Source organism: Plectropomus leopardus, chromosome 4 (genome assembly GCF_008729295.1).
Source record: "Plectropomus leopardus isolate mb chromosome 4, YSFRI_Pleo_2.0, whole genome shotgun sequence".
NCBI classification, from domain to species: Eukaryota; Metazoa; Chordata; class Actinopteri; order Perciformes; family Serranidae; genus Plectropomus; species Plectropomus leopardus.
In genome coordinates, this window is record NC_056466.1 from 30,584,189 (window position 1) to 30,607,707 (window position 23,519).

Below are 23,519 nucleotides of genomic sequence, written 5' to 3' on the forward strand. Positions count from 1 at the left end.
TGTGTGTGTGTGTGTGTGTGTGTGTGTGTCTGTGTGTGTGTGTATGTGTGTGTGTCCTAGACACAGAGAGGCCAGTCTTCCTATCTCTAGAGGCCCTGAGGTCCCTGACCTATTTCTGCCTAGGAGTAGCTGTTTCATCACAAGCAGACACCAGCCACTGCACCTGGATGGTGCGTGTGTGTGTGTGTGTGTGTGTGTGTGTGTGTTGTGTGTGTGTGTGTGAAAGAGAGAAGATGCACCCTGTGTCTCTCAGGTATTTACTGTATAGCTCTGTTTAATGCTTGCTGATGTGAATGCACACTCACTCCCTCCTCCTGTCTTCTTTCCCCGCTCTCCATCTTTTCATAGAGCAGCATTTTCCCACCACACACACACACACACACACACACACACACACACACACACACACACATACATGCACGCACGTTCCTTCTTCAATCTCTCTCAGGTGCTGCCCGCTGCGATGTCCGGTGCTGAGTGTTGCTGTATCTGCGTTCACAGTAGGACCTGCGCACACATGTGCGTGCACACTCACACAAACCCACACACACACCCACACAGATCCTGTTACACTAAATGTGTTCACAGCAGGGTAAACCTGATTCAAACAGCTAGCGAGAAAGTCTAATGATTGATGATAAGACCGGAATATCCGCAGCCACAGCAAAATCACACAAACAGGTTATCTGGGACCTCCAGGCGCTGAGCTGCTTTCACATGGCAGAGGAAGAGGGCTCGGGATCATTAGCCCACACACACACACACACACACACACACACACACACACACACACACACAACAAGACTGTAACACCCCCCGATGAACATCCACATGCATACAGACCTGGGCACCGAATTATGCACAAATGCCTCTACATGCTAGCAGATCCTCATGTGCACACTCACACTCCTCGTGCACTGTGCTGCTGCCTCCCTTTTTCTCGTGTACTTTGAGACAACTTTCTGCTGAACTGCTGAGGAGGCAGGCAGGTAAGCAGGCACATCAGCAGCGGGGCAGAGGTGCTGTTAGTCTGATGAGCAGTAAAGCTGTCTAGAACACCAGAATAGCTATGAGGAGCTGCATTTGCTCTCATGCTTGTCGACCTAAAATCCTTTATGCTACAGTATATTTAACACCTCTTGTGCATGCTTTTCAACCTTCAAAGCATATAATGTGCAATTTAAGTCCAGATCTAACACGTCTTCTGCATCGTTCAATGCTGTTTGGACTGTATTTGTTGTTGTGTTATAGCATGATGAAGGTGTTGCTCCTGTACCAACAGTGTGATTGGAGTCTTTCCCACTGACGTAAGCCGGAGAAGGAGTATTCTCATACAGAACAGTGATGTAATGGACTGTGAAGGTACTAGTCAGGCTCCTTCGTTTCACTCCCTCCTCCTCTCTGTCTCACTGTTTCACCTTCCCTCCCTCTCTCTGTTCCCATCTCGTTTTTCTCTTTCTTTTTTGTCTTGGCAGGCTACTCTTTCTACTCCTCTGGGATCATTGAATTAAAAACCCAACAGCTCCCTCGCTCGGTCGCAAAGGGGAACTACATCCGTAGATGTCAGCTGCTGCTTGTGTACTCCCCACTGTGTCTCCATCTCCTTCCATAAGTTCCCCCCACACTTCTATTCTACATTTGCCTTGATCTTATTCCGCTCAGTCGCTGGTCGCCGCGCTACGATACCCAGGTCGCTCCTTGAAATGGTTTGTCAGATACTTTCTAGACACAGACGGTTCTTTTGTCACGTAAACTGTCAGAAACGTGAAAAATTTATTAGACTCAAGTTCCCACTAAGGAGTCCCATACTAGTGCTCCTCCTCCTCTTTTCTCCTGTTCTTCTCTTCTCTCCTTGTTCGCTGTCTTCATCAAAGAAGAAGCGCTGTCTGCCCCGGGGAGACACCACAATGAGACAGACAAAAAAAAAACTCCCGGCTCTCTGCTTGACTTGACCATCCCCGGCATGGGGAGGAAAAACATATGCACACATAAATGTAATAATGGCACCACTGCTCCATCTGCACACACACACAAACACACACTCCAGCAGTCTTGACTCTCTCCTGTGGGGGGCCCTCCTTGACTTTTCATGATGCAAAGGGCTCACAAAAAAGACACGCATGCACACACAAACATGCATACACACTTCCTGTTTTTGAATGAATCGACCAATAAGACGACTGCTGTCATCTTTTTTCCAGGAAAACTGCAACAGCAAAACAGAAGAAACACACACACACACACGTGCACACACACTGTATGCATAATTGCACACACACATTGCGACTATATATATATATATATATATATATATATATATATATATATATATATATATATATATATACATACTATAAATACAAGACACATACAAAAATACCAAAGTGCAACGGGGGTTTTTAGAGAGGAAGCCCACATCATAAATATCCAATTACCAAACACATCAAACGCACAGAGGATGAAATATTGATAACTTTGAGATATTTATGTAATCCACAATGGTGCCTTATATAAGTGTTCCATTTTACAAGGAGAAGCAGAAATGTGCAGGGAGGTATTGTTTTCTCTCTTTTTTTTCTAACATCATGGAAAAAGAAACTGTTGTATGTTGGCAGACAATAGTGAGCATATGAGAGTTGAAAGCGGTCGGACAAATGTGCTCCCTCTCTAGCTCCCTCTCCAACAGAAACACGGAAGAATGCACCCATACAAACACCTTTAAGTGACGGTGAGGCGCAGATCATATCATTATGTTATCTTAACAACAACGGCATGATCGAAAGCAAAACGAGGGATGACTTCACCGCTCTTGGAGCTCTGTTCTAGTGTTGGATGTACATTTATGAGGGGGAGTGACTGGGATATTTCATTTGGCAGTTCATATGCGGCTGTCAATCGTTCAGTGATAAAGGCTGTTCCAAGCATATGGAGCTGACGGGGGAGGTTTTTTGGTCTTCTGTCTTCGCTGCTCTGCTTTGAGCTGCAGATCATAGAGCCTTTGCAAAAGGCATAAACAAGCAACGAAATATGGATTCCCTCTAATTAATTGTAAATTGTCACTACTTGAAGAGAGGATGCTGAGTGATGCGCGCATGTAGAGTATGTGTTTGTGTTTTTCATGTGTGAGAGAGAAAATGAGGGGGGAGAGAAAAACAGAGGGGAAGACTGAATAATTCGACTTAACTTTCGTGCCTTATCAACAAGCCACTCTTCGTGGTTTTTCCTTTGAAACTGCTGTTCCCCACTAAGGCCGAATAAATTAGAACTCTAAATAGGAATAATAATGAGAGCATACATTATTTCTGTTGTTGGTACTGGTTGATGTTGTTGTTGTTTGTGTCGGCAGGAAGGCTCAGATCTCCATATATGCAAAAAAAGGTAACTTCTCTGCATGTTTTATAAGTTTGGAGGATCATTTTAATGGTGACCCAAAAAGATGTCCTAGATATTTGGGGAACATCCTTTTGAAAAATTCCTGAAACTACAGACAGAGAGCACAGAAGGGAGGAGAGAGAGAGAGAAATAAAGAATGAAAGACAGAGAGAAGAAAGAGAAGACAGAGAGATGAAACGGAACTTCCTCCTGTATTTTGAATGGCATGTAATTTCAAACGTCTGTCTGCTGTATCAATCACAAACTCTGTTCTCTTTGGACTAACCCCCTGCCTATATTAAAATCTTTCAAAAATATGAGAAGAAGGCAAAGAGCAGCTTAACAAAAAAATGACCCAAAAATTTGCAAGGAATTAGCGACAAGTAGAAGTTGTTTACCTAATAAAATTACAAAAATTAAATTAAATTAAATAAAAAAGAGTTAAACGTTAAAGTTAAAAACTGAAAAAAATAAGAAATAACCTTAAAATCGTTACAAATTCTAATAATTTTGAAAAATATTTTAAAATTTATTATCATAACAATCATAAATATAGCTCTATGGACATTTTTTACTCGCTTTTAAATTTTTTTTTTTCCAAATCTACAATTTTTTTGGCAATTTGTGGGACATTGCTTGCCAAGCTACTCCTTGCCTTTTCCCCATGTTTTGGAAAGAAATCAAACCAATTTTCTCAAGAATAAAATAATTGAATACTTGTGAAAGATGTCTGTATGCAGTATGAAAAGTGATCCAGGTTTTAACGGGTTAACTACTCAATGTGTGTAAGATTATACCATCATTATTAATGCCTATTTAAAGATAATAGCCCCCTCTGCTGGCTTATGACCTCCACCTCAACAGCCTCCCACCCTCAGTGGGTTCCACTAGCAGGGACTTTCCTGAACTGGACCCTCTGCAGTCTCACTCTCACTTTCACAAATGTTAACTCTGTTTTCACCCTCATAGCTAAATGAAGCACCCTTCATTACGGTGAAAGACAGGGATACTTACTTCCCTTGGGGGCCACTTTCTGCAAAATGACAGGAGACCAGGAGTCAGTTGCAGCAGCCCTGTATATGTACACAGGAGTATTTCTAAGATTTAGGACATTGGGGGCATAACTACGACCTCTGTGGAAGGATGGGGAATCCTCCACTGGCACTTTTTTGACAAACAAGCTCTGTTTTTATGTTTTCATGCACTCTGTCACCTTGTGTATATTATAAGTAAAAAAATACAGGGCCAGATTCAGACCATGGGCCATACATTAAGTATCACCTGTGTTGGGGATAATACTGCTCTCAAATGGGGTCATGTTTACTTTATTCACAAGAAGAATCCATATGAACACCCCCCTCTTGTGGTATTCATGACCTTGTAAGGGGAAATTTTCTGAAAGCTCAGAGTTCATGAGGTGTGACTAGTTGCCAGCCTTTATTTAAAAATGACATATGAACCTTCAGTTTTCAGTGGATGGCAAGTAAATATAATGTTTAGTCATACTGAGCTCTTCATAATAAGTCTGATGAGATTGTTGATATTCCCATTGGCTTCATCTTTTCTGTCTTTAGGGTTTCCCACAGTTATTTGAGGCAGCCTGCCGCAATTAAAACATCTGCTGCTACAAATAGACTGACTTTTTGGAGCAGGGCCATTTGTTAATAGCACTGTTGAAATATATACCATTTGGTTTTTATTTACTCAACACTCTTGGAGTCTAGAGCACACTCTGGGCACAGACAGAACAGCATAACACCAGGAGCATTGAAAGTCTAAAAGGTTTCATCCATCGATCTGATCTGATCATCTCTGAACAGATTAACAGATTAATGAAGTCACCGCTGGAGGATCCACCATAAGCATTTTAGTATTTAGCATTAAGCCCAACCCAGCATGCACCTATTGGTGACAGCACTGAGACTAAATGTTATTTGTCACCTACCCTCTGGTTAAGGTAGACATGTGTTATGATAAATGGCACAAAAAATGTGAGTTTTTCTTTATCATCTGACACTGCAAATAAACTTACTTGTTATCTTTTTTTGTAACTAGGAGTCTGGTTCAGTTACATCCTGCAGGTTCAAAATGTAAAACAAAATATTTATTGCAGATAAACTTAGAGAAAAAAGAGAGAAAACTGCAGTTGTAAATATTATTACCTGGAGGTGGCATATGGCAAAACTGCAGAAGTGATTTCTTTCCTTGCCTGTAAATGGCACACATTGGGATGTCAACATCAAGCGGAAACCTCCAAAGCTGAAAAAATGAAAGCAGTGCAGAAGTGCCAAAAACTGCAGTTCCCCTAATGGCCACTAGAGGTTGGCTCCAAAACAAAGTCAATCCCCATAAACCCTAAACCCCTCTTGCCTAAATGTGCCACAAGACTTGAACTGCACATCAAGAAATGTAGGTTTTTAGGGTGCTTTTACATCAACAACTTTGACAGCAACATAAAACACCATTTTCTGATATGAATAGCCAGTCTTTTTTTAGACTTTTAAACATTATGACTTGAGCAAAATGTTAGATTCTCCTGTGAAGTAACATAATTGCTCAATTATGCATCTGATTGCAACATGACAACAGAAGAAATACTGTATACTTAAGCAAATTTTGGAGGCAATATCACCCAGCTATCATATTATATAATATCTGGCCCACTTATTCCTTATATTAAGTTTTAGGTTGATAGGTTGAAAGAAACTTTTCTGCCCCAATTACCAGTGGAACGTCACCTTAAATTGTATGTAAATGTAGGTAGATGTGCCATATTTTTCTGTAGTTAGTGTTGCTGGGTATGGACAGTGGACCAGGCTGGGGTAGAGGTTAGTGCTGGTTACTCACCTCCACCGCCCTGTTTTCATGGAGAGCCCATCTGAAATTCCAACGTTGACATGTGAAATACAGACAGCATCTCCTATGGCCTCACAGTGCTGCACAGGGTGCTGCTCCTCCCTGCCCTAAACATAGACCAGCTGCAGAGGCTACACAACCACACACCAGCTCTACTGTCACAATATTCATTTTGGTGATTTAAATTACATGTACAGGCGTGATCTGACACTGTTAGGTGCATTACTTAAAGAGAAGGTGGTGTTTACTGGTTAAAGAAGGTTTCTATACCATGATTTCAGTTCTAAATGTGTTCCTTCATATTCTAATAAATAAATACAGAAACTTTTTTTTTCTGTCCAAGTCAGATGACAGATCAACATAAGAGGCTAAATAGGCCACAGAAAGGTTTTGTGAAAAAAAGTTGCTCTCACTTTGATTCAGTTTTCCAATACTATACAGTGTGTGTACTAGTTAGTGTTGATGGTGTGTGTGTTCGATCATACACACACATATATACTGTATATGTGTGTGTATGTGAGATATCGAGGTAAAGAGGGTGAAGAGGCTGTGTGTATGTATGTAGACAATATACAGTATGTATCAATGTAATAATCCCCCCTCTCCAGCCCAGTCACACGCCAAGTATGAAGTGCTACTGCCTGGTAGCACAAAGCACAATGTGAAGCTCATGTGACTGTATTAACCTTTCAGACCTAATCTCCTGCAGTCACGAATGAGAAAGCGAGAGAAAGAGAGAGAGAAAGATCAGAAAATTTAAAGTTGGAGGAATTTCAAAAGAATGCGACAAAGTAAGCAAAGAATAAAACAATTCAGATATGTTTTGTTGATACTCTGAAGCCCTCAAGAATTGGTTTCTATCTATGGTTGGTTTTTGAGACGGAGAACAGAGACTCTTGATATGCAGGAGTGCAGATTTGGCACTGAATTGTCAAATAAATCGAACTGAAGGCGAGATCACTGCGCAGCACCCCCCGTGGCTTCAAACGCAACACAGAGACCACAGAGACTAACACTGACATGTTCTTATACCAACACTGACAGCAGAAAAGTCTCTATTATTTCCGTAGCTAGTTTTATAGCTTGGGGCAGATTGTCAGTGTTCCTGCTGAGGGGGCCAGCGGGATGATAAGCTGGTGGGTCGAGGAATCTCATTGGTTCCATGACACAGGTTTATAGTTTTGTCACGCTTGGCTTTTGGCCTGAGAGTCAATGGAGCCTGTGGTCAGGATCAGCTGATTTCATTGAAAGGAAAGTTACATTAAAGCTTCCCACAGGGGCTGCTATTATTGGGCAGATCACAGGGAAACCATGTATGACCTCTCAAAGGCATATTATGTTTCTCAAATGGGAGGGAGACAGTGGACAGACATCTGAGAGAAAAGATGGAAATTTCACATATCCTGAAACGTTTAATTCCTTGAACACATTTATTAACTCTTTAGCCTTAATCGTTGTTTTCCACTGACCTAGCCGTCCATGAATGGAGCTATTTATACAGAGTATAAATGGCTCAATTCACGATCCTAGAAATGATGGCACAGCACATTCAAATGGCAATATCGTAATTGAGTTAAGCAGCTGAATATTAAGTGCTGAAGATGGATAGTGCAAAATTCCACACATTCTGACTCTATGGCCCATACGCAGCAACATTTAGTTAAAATTCTATTATATTTTACTTCTAAAAAAAAAATAATGAAGCCATCGCCAGATGCACCAAATTTTATTAACCATCCAAATCTGCTCTTATCCAGGTGGGCTGAATGATGAATCCCCCTTAATCATAAGTAACCTATTAGCATAGTAATGCCCAATAAACTATATAAGCACAGGTGTTGTGCTGTGTGCAAAGACTCTGGAGGGATGCCAACAAAAAAGGCTGCAAAAAGAAGAAAAGAACTTCTGTAATAGTGAAATGGACATTCTGATAAATAAACTTAAACAAAGTAAACATGTCAATCAAATAGATCTGTGTGATCTCCAAAAACATGTTCTCGGCGTAACGCCTGGATGGCGAAAGCATCAAAGAGCAGTATGTAAGCCACATACATCCAAGGGATCCAAGGGTTTTTAGTCTTAACTGAGATCAAAGGACCAATAGTATTTCTTTAGCGGACGACTTTAATAAACAAATCATTATAATAACTCAAAAACATGCATTATGAAAAAGAGGAAAGACGGTACCCCAAGGACTGGAGAAAGGTCACTTAACCCATCATAATTACACTAAGAGAGAGGTAAAAAAAAAAAAAAGTTCACTAACACTGTTCTGTCAGAGCTTTCTGTGTATGAGTGTGACGCCAAAAGCCACCTTCTGCATCCAACTGGAACACAGCTGGACGGTATCAAATGACAACGTAGTAAGACAAAACAGGTGGCGTTGTTATTATGTGCCAGCGGCCATGCAACCGCAAAGGTGGCATCTCATAAGAACATACCCGTATGGAAACAGTCACATGTGCATGACACACTGAAGGACAGCGTCAGGTAATAACACTGCTGGCAATAATGAAATATGAGGTGCATGAGTACGCTTATAGGGTGCATGGGTCCCACAAATAATTGACTTTTGTGCTGCTTTCTGCCTCAAACGTCATAGGTAGACACGGAAGTTCCTGATAGAGCGGCATCATGTGACAAGTTTGGAGTGAGAACGTGTTGAAAGGGCTGAGTGCTGACATTCAAATGGCAAAAGCCCCGCAAAAGAAAACCCTGAATAAACATGAAAAGATGATTTAGCATGTAGGTTTCTGCCTCATAGGTTGTTGCTGTTGTTTTACGCACAGTTCTATAATATAGTTTGGAGATAGTGTTGGTTATGTGAGACTATTTTCATGCAGTTACAGGGATTTTGAAGATGGTAACAAGTAGAATTGCGTTGAAAAAAAGAAAGCCACTAGCAAGTTTATACCTTCACTCTACATCCTGTGAGTCAGTCTAAGTTTGGACCAGTGTGGTTGACAGGGATGCATAAAGCAAGCATGGCGAAAACTTGGCCCACTCAGCAACACCCAAGCGCTGTTATCTATGCTGTACAGCACTTAGTTTATTTACAGCATGGATCTGTGCTTCCTTGTATTAACATAAACATACATTTCCTTAGATTTAGTAAATAACAAATTTATGATTGCAAAAACACAGATGCTTAATCTTATATATAGCTGCATCCACAGAGAAAATTTAAACACTTCAGTCCAAGTGCTTTTTGTATACTCTTGGGATGTGTCAATGATGCTAACCTGGATAGGAATATAAATAAACTGCTGCAGAAAAACTCAGCTGGGGATTTTTCATTGCCTCTAGCAACACACCGCAGCTGACACTGTACATTTACAGATAGATCTCAATTAATGTAACATCAACGTCCAATTTTCATGTATTCCTACACTAACCATTCCATCGTGAGACTGAGCTGGTACACGCTAAACATCCATGAACATGAACACTCTTTATAATGTATTACATAACATGATAGACACAGATGTCTTTGTTAGATAACAGTTAGAAACCACGGCACATCACCATTCTAATCTCAGCTATGTACACAAGACTGGTGACATAGAAATATAGTGCAACAGCAGAAATAAAGCCCATGAAAAGTGAGAAATAAAAACACATGTAACACACACACAAGTAAAGCAATCACACTCTCTGCATGAAAAACTAGAATACAACTTTTGTCAGGTGCAATGTGATATAATCACACTATTTTTTGTTTTACACTCAGATCTACTCTCTCTAGCTCTATGTCAGGCCTTAATGGTAGAATCACTCACGCCCAAAAATCACATCCCACCTATAATTGCTCCTGCAGAGTTCACTGTGTGTGTGACATGCCGTCCAAGTATCACCACAGTCCTCGCAAGGGTCTCAAAAGCATTTAACACTGAAGTGCCACTTTACCCCCAACTCCCATAGAGACACCTGGTGGTACGGAGACACCTCGGGGTGGCAATATTTAACATGGCGATGTTCGTTTTTTCACCCTCCCTCCTTTCGGCGTCACCTGTTAACATCGCCCTCCCTGCCCAGGCCCAATTTACTGTCCAACCACCCGAGTCTACACACTCAGTGCACGTCTTGTGGCGGTGTACACACTCACACTTGACGTTTGAGCAAGGAAGTAAAGAGTGTTTTCCTGGGAGACACTGGGGATTGTTTTGGACTATATTTTTTTATGTTTCCTCTGACAACATGGAGTACTGCTTTTTAAAAGGTTTCCTAGTGGTTTTGTTGATACAACACTGCATGTCTGAAGGTAGGGTGGCATTATGCAAATAGCTTTGATTATCTGTATGTGATGATGTCTTTGTATTTGGATAAAAGGAGTTACACCTGCAGACTGACTCCAAACCACAATTTTACTTAATAATTTCCAATAGCTTTGCACCTGATGTGCATATAGCTACTGTCTTTGTATATTCAATCAATGAATAATGACATAACCAAACGGTTAATGGTAAAGATACAGAATGTTGCTTTTCTCATTGAGCGACTTGCAGAGATTATGCTGCCACATATGGCGTTATAATCAAACACTCAATGACCATACTTTTTGGACTTGTTTCATGAGTGGTCCGCAATTCTAGGTCTGTTTACAGCAGCTACAAAACACCAAAATATTTGATGCTATCTCCTTAGGTCTGTCCATCCAATCCTCCACGGCGGTCACCTTGCAAGACAGCCAGACCTCACCCCAAGAACCAGAGCTTCCCTCTGCAGAGGTAGTACCTGTAGTGGCCCCTCCTAGCTTGAAGGAGGTGCAGCAGGCTGTGCAGGAGGCCTCAGAGCAGGTGGAAGGCCGTGGAGCAGAGGAAGTGCTGAAGGAGCTGCTCGAGAGGGTGGTTGAGGCAGCTCTGGGGCAGGCAGAAGTGGGAGGTGAAGCGAGAGCAGATGAGGCTGCAGTGCAGGAGGTGGTTGAGGAGGATGCCCTCGAAACTGACACAGAGGCAGAGGTGTTGGAGCAGACGGTTGAGAAGGAGGTGAAAGGTGAAGCTATGGGTGCCGAGGAGGGAGATACTGATGTTGGAGAGGAGCAGGAGCTGGCAGAGGTGGATGCATTTGAAGATGTAGCCGATGGAACTGCCGAGGGGGAGGCTGCAGATGTATCTGTGGAGGAGACTACAGAAGGTGTAGAAACTGGGGGCAGGGAGGCGGAGGGAGTGGAGGTTATCAATGAGACTCTAGATACCCAAGTAAGTCAGGAGGTTGTAGAGGAAACTGGAGCTGCTTTAGAGGAGACAGGGGGGTATTTTGCAGCGGAGGAGGCACAGGAGGAGGAAGGGGAGGCACAGATTGTGTTGTCTGAAGGAAATGGAATAGCTGAAACAGAAATGCAGGAGGTAGAGGAAACTCCGGCTGTTGTGGAGGCCAAGCAAGAGCAGGGGACTGTGGTAGACTCTGACCCAAGCCTGGGGGTGTCTGACGTGGAGCAGACAGGGGACTCATGGGGAAATGGTGAAACTCAGGTGGATGAAATTGAAGGTGGGGTGATTGTACCTTCTGATAATTACGAGATACAGAGCACACAAACAGCAGTGGGAGAACCAGCAGAGGAGGAAGCAAACATAGTGAAGGATGCCAGAGGACCAGAGGTGGAGGATGAACAAGGCCATTTAGAGTTGGAGGGAGGAGTTGTTGAGGAGGTAGAAGCAGAAGGTACAGAGGCAGATGGGGGTGAGAGACATGAAGAGGGTTTAGTCAAGGAGGACTCAGTGGCATTGGTAAATGAGGGGGGCAACCAACAAGCTGCAGAAGAGGAGCAGATTGCTTTAGAGACCTCCCACGACAGCGAAAAGGAGGATCAAGGTGAGATATTTGTTTGTGCAATGGTACTGAAAGCTAGCACAAAGAAATTAGGCTTCAGTGTGGTGGTCTGAGCATGGCACCATGCCCTGTTTCTCACAATTCTTCTCATTGATTTCTCCCCATGAATGAGTTCCATGTTTTAGCCGCCCAATTCTCTTTCCTTTAAGCTCATCCTCCTCATCCTCATCCTAATGACTATCTGAGATGTTGAATATGTAAAACCTGTTCATAATTTGGGTCACAAAAACCTAAAACTCCAATGGTATTTGTCTTTAAACATTCAGTTGCATTAGATTCAGCAGCTTTGGTTAAGCTTGCATTGTTTGCATCTTAACCCACTTTAAGAGGGGAAAGCTCTTAAATGAAGATTATAAGCCCCTTAAATGCACTTTACAAAAATATTGGTTAGTGGCCCATGTCCTGTGGTACAAACATGAGCTGCTCTGGTTGATTGGGAATGAGCAAGAGTTTGAGATGTTTTTAACAAGATTTTCGCTTTAGAAAATGTTTACTCAAAATATCTTGACACGGGCATGAATCATTTATCAGTTCCAAACTTCCAAAATTCTCTTAAGCCCAATGATTACTGTGACACATGCTAAGACTGATATGTTAAATACAGATTCTGCACTGTAGAGATACTGTAAGTAAGCTTCCAACTTCCAGTCTCAGCTGCAGCACATCTATGCATTATTCTACATTCCATAGGTCCACTCGACAAACCCTAAACCTTGACCTCTTTGCTTCATTTTCATGTGTGTGTCACATACCAAACCCCTCTTCTAGAAGTGCTGGTGATCTCTGCCCCAGAGCCAGAGGACGGAGATGAAGCCTCCATAGAGCAGAGCCCTGAGAACCAGGCGCCCACCCCCAGCCCATCCCTAGGTGGGGTGGAGGCCGGGGAAAACACCCTCAGTGATGAGAAATCCAGCGACGGCAATGAGATCATCAGCCCTACTGATGACCTTTTGCCACGTGACCCCGTCATGGCCCAACCTACACTGGATAATTCTGTAAAGGATGTTCTAGCTGAAGGCCCTCAGGCAGAAGGGGAGGCCAATGAGCTGGTGGAAGATACAGCCAGGAATACAGGTAAAATGGAATGTAAAATGATATCCAAATATAATAGAAAAATACATTATATTACTTTTCCACTAACATGGAATTAGTTCTGTTTTGGTTTCTGCACTAAATTTTGAAAAGTTCAGAGCATTTTGACTAAAAATGCAGCCTGAATGATTGGTTCCTTGCAAAGCAAACCTCCTAGAATAGCAAAATCTTACTCTGCCTTTTTCTGCCTCTGACTGGCTTATCCTAAAATTGTTACCCTTAACTGATCCTATTCCTCTTGCCTAAACCTAACTTATCCAACCAACATAGGCAAAAAAAAATATCAGCTAATTACAGGAAGAGTAGGGCGGGTTATACTTCGCTATCCTACGATTTTCAAATTTGTTGCTGGAGCCAAAAGTATCAGGTTTTGATTAACCTTAAGTGTGAAACTGTGACAACATCAATGGGTTTTATATTTTACAGGTCAGAGAGAGTCTTGCACATGATAGTCTTCTATGTCTGCTCATCACTAACATTTGGGTCCTTGCTTGGTTTGGGGATAAAAACAAATATATGTAATAACAGAACAAAAGTTTGCAGGCAATGCCCTGCGCTGATGACACATCCTTGAATATAATGGTTCTGATCAAACCTGGTGGAAACGTGGGATGAATCACTGAATAGCACCAGGATTCCAAGAATACTGAGGGGAACTCATTTAAGAACCAGGGCTAATTTGTTGGAAAAGGTGAAACAGTTTACTCCTTGGGCCCATTTGTACTCCTTTGGCTTTGACCTTAAGGCTCATTTGTAATCCCTTTACATACAAAAATGGATTCAACTGCAACTGTAACCGTCACTGCCCTCATACTTCTATGCATCCTTTATGTAGGCATAGTGACAGCATGGCAATAGAAGCTGGAGTCAAAAATGGCACACAGCAACAACAAAGAGGCAACAATGGAGCAAGTCGTAATAATGTACCTTTGAATGGAGGTTGCGTTTTAGACGGCAAGGGTCTGCTAGGCCATTAAACAGATTGTGATGTGTGTACAGAGACTTCAATTCACTATATTATTGATTTGTTCGGGTACGCCTTTTTTAAAATGTCTTCATCATCTCCTACTGTTTAATTCCCCCTGATCTACCCTACACTGCCCCAAATATCTCCAGTGGCACTGCTTCATGTTGTCCATATCCGCAAGCCTCAAGGAAGGGTGCACAGATGCAGATAAAATGAACACAAAGTATGGACAAAGGGTTTGTCAGTTTTTGTATACCTATCTGATGTTGAGCATAAAGGAGCCCTTTATGCCTCTATTCACAAAAAAGAATAAGAGGAATTGGACTTAAAAATATTATACTGTAGTTCTCAAGTGCACTTTCAGAACTTGCACATCCGGCTCTAAATGGGCTTGGGCATACATTACAACAGATTTTCTGCAGCTTAAAACTTGGGTAGAATAAAGAAGAGGAAGAAAACAGCTCATCATCGTGATTCTGCCAGCAAAATATGCAGATGGCCAAGTTGATGTTGTTCCATTTGAATAAACAGTGGAGCAGGCTAACTACACACTGACTGGTGGGGGAAGACCAGAAAGTTGGGACCAATCCGTCACTATCTAATATGCTGTTTTCTGCCTCACAAAAATGGATGAAAAGTATTTACTTTATACTCTCTCAATGCCCCCATGCATTGCACACATGCCCCTTTAAGCTGGTGTATTGTAAACAGCTGCGAGGTAGAGTGTTAAAATGACACAACAGCAGAAAAACAGGTATTTTCTTTTTGCCCTGCAAAACTGTAATGTAATAGTGGGAAATAAATGGGGTGTCAGGGTACAGCTTCCTTTATGTGCAGTTGAGGGACAGTTGATTGAGTTGTAGCAAAATGTAGTGCATCAGATTTCATGTTTCCTCCTCCTCTGCCCTGCCTTTCTTTTGCTCTTTCTCTCTGCCTTAATGTATCTGTTTAGAGACAAGTGAGCTGGGCCTGGAGGCATGGAAGATTGGGGCTATTTCTGCTGCAGCCTTCCTGGTTTTGGAGACGGTTATCATCATTATCTATATCCTCAAATGTCGTAACAAAAACAGGTAGGTAGTATCGATTTTTGTGCACTGAATCTCCAGGAACACTAAGGCAAAAAAGTTACCTTAAAGGCCATAAATTTCTGTTGGACTGAAAGTACCATCCAAATGTCCTTACCTAATACTTCTCAACTTCCAGCCAATATTATTGCCTGTAGTTTGCCATTCGTTGACATAATTTTAGGAAGCTGAGCTATTATACATCCAACAGCCTTGTACAAGAATAGACTTTCATTACAACCCTAATCTGACTGTAGTGTAGCATGAATTTTTGTTCTGGCACAGTCTTTGAAAAGCAGACTCTTCCCCTCTCTTTACTTTTCATGAATGGTAATCAAAATAATACTTTGTCTGTCTTTGCACTCGTACCAACCATATCACAGTGCTTCTTCTCTAATAGCCGAAATAAGCCATCTGATTGCTAGCTGTGCTACCAGCGGCACTACAATCACAGATGGGACTTACAGCAGTGCTGGTACATGATTGCTTCTGATGTTGCCCAAGCTGCAGCTAACATTTCCACACTGATAGATGATGACATGAAGAGACTGTGCCCAGTAATGGTTCAGTATTTCTCTCCCAAAAAGAGAGAATGACCTTTCATCTGTAATATTTTCCATTTTTTATTGATTTTTTCCACATGCCCTGATGAAGCACGTAGTTCATTTATAGATGGGTAACAGTAAGCAACAACATTAATATCTGAGATTTTTGTGTGTTTGTTTGTGTATGTGTGTATGCAGTGCCCCAGCCCTGCAGCGGGCATGTGAGGAAGGTTGTGTTGAACCGGAGGCAGCTACAGGAGGTGACTGCAGTGATGACACACTTCCTGCAGGCAATGGGGACGCTCAACAGTATGTTCACTCATCTATCTAACATCCATAGTGGTTAGATACATACAGATGGGCTATACATGAAAGGAAAGAGTCTTCAGGGCTCACGCAAGCTGCCAGAACAGCTTCAGTGCTCCCTGACATAGATTCTCTGAGTATTGAGAGGGATGAACACTATTCTTTAAAAAGATATTTCCCCATTGTGTGTTTTCATGATGGCGGTGGAAAGCGCTGTGTAACACATCAGTCTAAAATCTCCACTTCAGTGACCCCTTAATGGAATACTTCATCCAATAAGTGACCATTTGTATATCTATTACTCACCATGACAAGAAACTATTTTTCTTTCATGCCTTCATGGTGAACGAAGAAACCAAAAAAGTAGCAAAGTCTCATTTATGCAGTCATATGCTCAATACTAACCAAACACATGCATTTTTGCTAAAACCTTACACTATGAAGCACTTCCACCCTATAGGCAGGTTTCTATTAGAGATTTGCACAAAACAAAAGTGATAATTTCCGAAATGTCAATAAAGCATTATTGCAAGATCTTGCAGTAACATTCCAAGAAACATGGCGATGGACGTTCATAACATTAGCAGGTTTATTTTTATTGTAGCCACCGCATTAGCTGTCATTATTTTCAATCAAAGGTGACGCAGGCGTGTTATGCAAATAATAATGGAAAGGTAAGCCCCTTATACATGGGAGCGGCCACATATGATTTTTGGGAGGTGATAGTCTATGATTTCATAGAGGAATTATGGATTTAAAACTTCCGGGTGATCTGCTTAACTTTATTAACTTTACTTTGTTATGTGATGAAGTAACACCTTTTATAGCACCTGCTGCATCTTCCCGGAGGGAGCCAGTTCCTACTGACAAGTGCACAGCCGTAGCATCATGTGACCTATAAAAGCAGCAAAACTGTTTCCTTTGCAATTTTGCTACATTTGGCTTTTTTGAATCGCCTGAAATACCACCTCATGCAATTTTAAAATGTTTTTTGCAATAAATAGGAGTTTTTTTGTTTTTTTTTTAAAAACTGACATGTTTCCATTAGACAAATTTTATATTCACAATATGGATTTGCACAATTTGAGGGTTAATGGCACAGTTCAAATGCATGCACAGGCCTACATGTGCTACTCATCTGTGAGTGAGTCTGTTTGTACTGACTTGTTTAAATCATAACCTTTTAGCAAAAATGCATGGGTTTGGGAAATACTGAGCATACAACCTGATAAATGAGATAAGTTTTGTGAGAGTTTGTAAGCAGATGTTTTGATATAATTTTGCTGTTTTTAAATGTGGACTCTGATTACTTCAATGTTCAAAGAATGTTCACCTTTTTGGTTTCTTTGTTCCCCATGGAGGCATGGAGACAAAATATTTCCTATTATTTAAAATTGATAAACAAATAGTCATTTTGTGAATGAGGTATTCCTTTAAAGATAAACTATGCTGGATTTTAATTTATTTAAAAAAAGAAGAAAAAAATGTATATACTCATACAGAAGTAGTCCCTGTAGTTGTATAGTAGTCCGTCTGTCATTACTTATGACCCACTAAAGTGTGTTGAGTGAAATGCAAAATGAGACTTAATCTGTGGTTGGCTTTTATTTTCACTTCCGCTGGCAGATGAGTTTTGAAAACAGACGATGCTGTAAAGTATAGACCTACAGAATACAAAATGTATGGAATCAATTCTTATTCTTTTTACATATGCTGAATAAAAAACTGAAAGTTAAGATAGAAATCAGACAAAACATCTGCTGATAGCTTCCCGTAAATGTAATAAAGCGGAGACACAGATCTCACCATCAGCCTTCACCAGCCTTTATTACAGATTGAACCCAAGGACAAAGATCTCTAAACATCGCTATTCGGATTTATTGGGAGCTGTAAGTACAGGGTGACAGTCTTTTGTCTGATTTAAACAATTTCAAGGTTTCATTTCAAGGTTTACATGATCTCACTGAGCTCAGAGAGTACCTCTCTGCTAGGCTCTCCCTGTCTCTCTCCCAGATCCCCTCCTAGAGTCAGATTTTCTGCTACCACCAAACTGACTTTGACAGTATCAGTTTCCTTGTCACTAACACTCGCCGGATGTCGGGCTTGCCCATTGTCAGCCCACTAAATGCTACTCACTGACCTGAAAACTTGTGGTTCATAGGAACCACCAGTTGTGTGCTTCTCAGCTGATTCCCTCCAGGCTGTTTTGTAAGCTATGTGCTCAGGAGGCTGCCCACTGGGTCACATGAGAGTGTGAGTCCCGTGAACTCAAAGCATTACTGTGTAATACCACTTTCCTTCTTAATCAGACTAGCAGGCTTGGATCAATAATAAGCCAAAGGTGTGTGTGTGTGTGTGTGTGTGAGGAGTGACCATGTGAAAGTATGGGGCGAGGGTATGTGTAAAAAGCGAGAAAAAACAAGACAAAGATTGATAGTCTGTGCATTGAAACAAAATCCGTGCACGCACAGCGTTGTGTGTATTTCGATCCAATGAGTCTGTTGATTATGCTCGTGGAAGTGTGCAAGACACAAAGAGAAATCTGATGTGTGCCTAGTGCAGACGATAACAAAGCAACACTGAATTATTAAACAGTCGACAGAGTCATCTTGAAATATGTCCTTGTTAAGAGACTTTATAGCATCAGTGACAATCCAGTTGTCAGTGGAAGAGGGAATCACTAAAAATGCTGCCAACAAACAACAAAAGTCACTTTTAGAATTCTGTGGAAGTCACAATTTTAGCAACAGTATCATCTCAACAACAAATGCACAAAGTGCTGCTCCTTGTACACACAAGGATGCCAGAAGCCGCCGTGCAAAGCAAGCAAATTCAAAGAGTGTTGATGAAGCTATTATAGAGCTCAGGTACATTTCAGAACTCAGAATGTTTTTGTTTAACTTGATGTTTTCTGACAAGACGTGCATTTTGAAAATGAAGGAGACTTTGATTCCTACACCAGGCAAATGGTTGTAACAGAACCAAATTTATTAGTATTCACAAACTATTTTAAATATGCTGATCAGAATTCTACTGAAGTAGGTAGAGTATTTGCAAGGGCATTATGGTGCATTTGTAATGATAAGGAAGGACTGCACCATAATCCCAAGGCAGACCAGCTGAACCTATACTCACGTACTGAACAGGCCCTGCTCCCTTCCTACTTAGAGTATTATGTAGCACCATACATCATGTAGCCACTTGGAAAGCAAAAAGAAAGGGTCTGAGGGGGTTTGAAATGGAAAGTACTGTTTTTTAAGTAGGACTAATAATAGAAGACATGAGATCCACATATTGAACACACTGGGTGCTAGGGTTGCGTCCATACCTTTGAGGTATCAACTAAAATAACCCAAAACTTAGGAGTAGCAAAACTTCTCCGGCAAATACCTGTATGTGACCTTTGTTGTACTAGGAATGTCATTGCTTAACCCTTAAGTAGTTAACCGCCGAGAATATTTTGAATAGTTTACATATGACGTGCCATTTTTTTTAGACAGCTACACTGCACACCATGCGTTTCTGCTAGCTGGTGCTGCCATGATTACCTGTAATAACACTGTCTAGACCCAATAGTATTACTCTTGAAACACTGTGCCCACCCTCCAGCCGACCCCAGCTCACCCTCCGTAAAACCCACTGCTTGATCTGTCAACACCATCAGCAGTATCAGCATGGCTAGTGGTGCTAGCATACAAATGACAATTTGCTCAGAGCCAATCACTGCAACTCTTCTTGGATTTAAAGGTACAGTGGATATGATATAGAGGGTTATACTGGCAGCAATGGAATATGATAAAATAAGTATAGTATACTTTTTTTAAGTGCATAATCGTCTGAAAAAAAGGGATTGCAACGTTTTAGTTATCTTAGAATGAGCCGTTTATACTACGTTGGGAGCAGGGCTTTGTCTACAGAGTCCGCCATGTTTTTACAGCCGCCAAGAATGGCCAAACCAAATACTGGATCAAGATAGGGCCATTTTCGCATCAGCCACTGCAGTTAACAGCCACTCGTGGCTAACAGCCACAACACAGAGATTCACGATAAAACTGTTTGTTTTTACAGTATGTTCACTGCTTTCAACTTGTTTCTAAGAAAAGGAGACATCTGCTGATAACTCGACTCCCAGTTTAAACCTCCTGAACACTGAATACTGATGGATTTCTAACCAGGACTTCACGCTTGGCACATAAAAGAAGTTTCCGCTAGTTGCAATCTGTACTGTAATTGTTCTATGCTACTAAATCTTACCACAGCAGCCATAACCTACGTAGTCTGTGGAGAAGTTGAGCACAGTGTATTTGCAAAGTTGGCAAATTAGCATGCCGAGATGCCACCAAAATGTTTGAAAGTAAAGGCTAAACTACATGCCAGCGGCATCTGATGGCATTTTGTACATATGAAAGGTATCGAATGAAGTAGAAAAAATAGTGGTTAATATGCAAGAAAGGTATCAAACGTACTCAGTTGGTATCGGTATCACTTTAACAATACTGGTATTGGTACTGATATTGAAATATCCAGCTTACTGGGTGCACATGCATGGATGCAGGCACATTTTACAGGAAAAGACAGCAAAAGCTAATTAAAATATGTTTAAAAATAACAAAACCCAAACATGATCCAAGCCACAGCCTTGCTGAGAAAGACCCAGTGCTGTGGCAGCACGCTTGAGGTTCGGGCAGGTAGCAGAATTCTCTTGTGCACAATGCCAGACTACAGCAGAGGAAGTAATGAATGACCAAAATGCATTCTGGGTAAGCCCTTCAGCATGAGTGCTTTCCACATTTGGAATGACACTTAAGATGGTGGTTTGGATACCCTTGAGGGTAAATCAACCGGGGCATGCAGCACTTTTAGAAATTCATCCAGAACACTGTCACCTGCAATTAGTCAATAATGTCAAGTGGATCTATTTATATCTGGGTGTGTCATTACCTCCCAGCATATCTCCTTCCACCACAGTTTGTAAGCTTCTCCATCTGGTGCGTCATAAAATAAACAGACCTTGCGGTGAAAATATTAGCATTTGCTCGCAGCCCCATATTCAACAGCAGCTCGACAGCCATTATGAAAACACCAAATTAAGAGGTGTTTGTATTGTACTGGTACTCTAAGTGTCCCATCAGGATGGGCCTGCCTTTGTTCTCATGTAGAGCAAAACAGATTTTATCCTCATTTGTATCAAATAGCTTCTCCTGCATGCTCTCTGTGAGTGATTATTAATGCACTCCAACAGCCCCACATTTTCTCTCTCTGCAATTTATCCAACTGTTAAATGGCTGTCAACTGCCCCACTGTCCTCCTCTTTACCAGGATAGCAGCACTTGATCCATCTGATGTGGCTTCAACCCTGGCCCAAAACAAAGAGCAGCACCAAGAAGAGCATGCAATAGCCATGTCCGACCTCCCACCGAGCTCCATGGAGGAGTCAGCCAACACTGGCCCAGGACCAGACTCCTCACAAGACCTCAGGACTTCCATTCTCTAGGGCGTCCGACTGTTTTTATCTGTTGCTAACTGTATCTAAATAAAATCCAAAAAAGCCACTGTCCATCCCTTCAACCAGTCTACCCAGACCATCCAATGAATTACCCTAAATTCTCCAACCCAACACAGACTGCCTTGGATTCTGACTGTAATAACCAGAGGTGTGGAGTCACAAATTCGATGACTTTGGACTTGAAGAAATCAAAAAAAGGCTATTGACTTGAATTGTACTTCAACACCAATGACTCGATTTCACTTGGACTTGAGCTGTTTGACTTGATACCTTTTCCCAAGCTCAAATATTAAAACATATCTTATTTCAAAAGTGCCACAAATCAATAAATTTCCCTTCATTCCTGATCAAAACTAACATCAGTGCTATTTATTTTCAGCAAGCCAACACTTTGTTTGAACCAATCTGACAGCATCCAGTCGAGAAAGGAGAACCATTAGGAAATAACGTTATGTTACTGAGTAGGAGAGAACCATGGAAAACTAATGCTATGTAACTGAGCGCTAGCTGGGGAAAAATGATACCAAAGATAATAGCTTGTTTACCAAAACAATGCGGTGGTCAATAATATCAAACTGCAGTATGCATTGCAGGTTGAAAATTACATAGCTACATTATTTCAGTGGCTACAGAAAATATTTTTGCTGTTATCCTACATAGCTTGGAAGGTTATCCACTGAAGATCACCAACAAACTTCGTATAACAAAAAAAAAAAATCCATGACTTGTTTTTTTCTAAAACTTTGATTTTTACAAAATCCATGAATTTTCTGGGCCTGAAAATTGTGTTGCTGAAATTCCTTGATTTCCAGGACTAGTTAGGACTTGATACATGACTGGGGACCTACCTGTCTCGACTTTGAACTTGTGTATAAAAAATTCAGACTTAATTGTGATTTGCAAAACAATGACTTTGTCCCATCTCTAGTGATAACTACTGTATATGTAACACATTTCTATTTTGTCTTTTCTCTGCATGTCTGTGTGAATGTAAATTGAAAAAAAAAAAGATACTGTCACATGTTTGGTGTGTGCGAACGTCGGGGTGTGCGTTAACAGGTGCACAAACTTGTGCGAGTGAGTGAACAGAAAGGGTGTGTTTTAAAACACTCTGTGCATGTATGAGTGTGTGTGTGTGTGTGTGTGTGTGTTTGGGTGTGTGTGTAAATGTGATAAAAGTGTCATAAATCTAGTTTGGTGTCTGTAAGCTCCCGAAATTGAAATTGTTAATAGATGTTTTTCATACTGACCACCACTGTTGAAAATTATATTAAGGGGGCAGCGGGTGTGACCAATTTTCTTGCTTCACCAGTGATTCATTAAGTGCTTTAGCAGCACCACAGAGTACTGCACAGTCTCATTACAATGTACAACGCTAGCCAACAAGAAAAAAAAGAGATTTTCTCATTATTGACATGAAATTTGAAACTTTATTTGATGTTCATTCTACATAACTCCTGGCCTTTGTATCACCATTTTTGTGATTTGAGCAAATTAAAATAATGTTGAATCTTTCGTTCTTGCCTCCCAGTATGAAGCTTTTCGTATTCTGCAGGGCACAGTTTGAAATTTTTGATTACTTGAGCGCACAAATTAAGTAATTCGAGGAAGCAAATGACCAGTCTGTACATACAATTATCAAGGATTCCTCCCCCAGACACCTGACTGCCTCCATGGCTAACAAACCATTAGCAAGTTGTCGAAAGTGCCTGAATTCACTGACTGAATCTCACAGTTGAGTCTTTTTATTGTGCGAGTGACCACGCAGACTGGCGTCATTTGGGTTATGATCACAAGGCATATGAATGAGTTTTTGAAAAAAAAAAAGTAGCTGAAGCCTCAAGTGTATCGGGTGTGTGTGTGTGTGTGTGTGTGTGTGTGTGTGTGTGTGCGCTTACACAAGCTCCAGAGAGGTCCGGTCATGCGCTCAATAGCTATTTAAGCCAGCAGAGGGAAATGGGCTGACTCTTGGGGGGCTTTAC